General features: G+C 33.7%; 1 long non-coding RNA gene across 1 annotated transcript; it reads right to left on the bottom strand.

The window, feature by feature from the left end:
* Positions 1-205: 205 nt before the first annotated feature.
* LOC131803967 (uncharacterized) lies at positions 206-1,201 on the bottom strand. The gene is made up of 3 exons (XR_009342848.1): positions 682-1,201; positions 469-626; positions 206-404 (listed from the first exon to the last, which is right to left on the bottom strand). It is a non-coding gene; the product is annotated as an uncharacterized LOC131803967 (long non-coding RNA).
* Between the last annotated feature and the right edge of the window lie 483 nt (positions 1,202-1,684).

The raw sequence follows: 1,684 nt of genomic DNA, 5'->3' as shown, positions 1-1,684 counted from the left end.
TTATTTTATAGTTGTAATCGAAAAACATAAAGAAATAATAAAACTTTATCTAGTTTTTAGATAATTGTTTATGTTTGTATTTTTCAATTTAATGACAGAACATTTGTATTCAGTTTTTTTGTAAAATATAAGGAATACGGAAATTAATATATAAAAAATATAAATAGTTGCAATTCAATATAAATCAATATAATTAAGGGTGGAAATATATAAAGCGCATATTTGGCTGGATCAAGTCATCGGCTGGCTTATTCGCAGATGAAAAAGGAGTTTAAGGTTGACTGAGTTCGATTTTGGCCCAGCTTAAGGTTTGTTAAGCCTATCTTTAGCCGATTTGAAGAAATGTTTTATATGGGTTTATATGGCACTTCCCATAGTTCCCGGAATATGTTCCAATGCCGCATCTAAGTAATAAAAATGAAAATATTATTTACATTATCAAAGAGTTTAAAACACAAGGATACAAACCTTTAACGAGCCTAATAAATTAGATGTCCTTTACAGCTGTATTTTGGTACATTTCGTGCCACGAAAACGTTGACCTCGCCAGTTTGAAAAATAAGTTTAAAATTTTCATATGTAAAAGTGTTTACATTGTCATGGCGTTGATTTTTTAAACGGCGTAGCTAAACAATTCAAGATATTAATAAAAGTAGTAATTGTAGAAAGGTGCTTACTTACCATAAGGTACTGAAGGTCCAAATCTTCCTTTAATTTTCATTTTAACTTTTCACTGCAACACACTGCACTCGTGCTCCGTTCAAATTCTGACGACAAACTGATCATAATCAAAAAAACAAAAAAGTTGTATACACAAAATTCTTCAATTAATTTAAACCGAGCATGTGCAGAGTACTCGGAAACTTTTCGAAAGGAACGGTAAAATAAATCTCAACAGAAAAAAGTTAACTCTCTGCTAATGTCAGAATTTTTGTGTTTTTTTTTTTTTTTTTTTTTTTTCAAAACAAAAGAAACGAGTATGTGCAGATTACTCGGAAACTTTTCTGGAGTAACATTAGAAATTCTCGCCAAAAAAGAGTTAAATCTCTGTATACGCTGTTTTTTTCTCTTTAGCTTTGTTTTGTTCAAACAAAACAAAAGAAACGAGTATGTGCAGATTACTCGGAAACTTTTCTGAAGAAACGGCAGAAAATCTCGACAAAAAATCGGACATCAGAGCCCTCGGAAAAAATTGTTAGCTGGGTAGTGGCAAACGGTGATGCTGCTGCTGCTCCTGTTGTTTGTCCTCCTGCTCTTTCCTGTTATTACTCATCTGGTTTATGTGTCTCTGGGGAATAACCCAAATTTGTTGATTGTCTATATCCCAGCTAGGCTGGCAACATGCGTTCGAAGGTAACTAAGTTGGCGTGTGGATGTGTGTGTGTGTGTAATGTATATTTTGTCTAGTAATACACCATACCTTATATAGGTATATAAACCTACCTATATTTTTATTTGTGTTGTGGGATGTTGTTGTGTGTCACATTGCGATATCCTTTGTGTGTATCCAAGATGTTGAAATGTGTGCATGCGTGTGTGTGTGCGCGTGTTGTGGGTCTACTTCTCTGTGCCGTCGTTTCACATCACGACTGTGTATTATATTTCAAAAATTTGATAAATACAGCCTGACCTGTTGACCTTAATCCATTGCCACACATACTACGCCAGTTACTCTGTTATTAAT

The sequence above is a fragment of the Musca domestica genome, unplaced genomic scaffold (genome assembly GCF_030504385.1).
Source record: "Musca domestica strain aabys unplaced genomic scaffold, Musca_domestica.polishedcontigs.V.1.1 36, whole genome shotgun sequence".
NCBI classification, from domain to species: domain Eukaryota; kingdom Metazoa; phylum Arthropoda; class Insecta; order Diptera; family Muscidae; genus Musca; species Musca domestica.
Note: the sequence above shows the minus strand (reverse complement) of the source record. Positions and strands in the feature narration are given on the sequence as shown.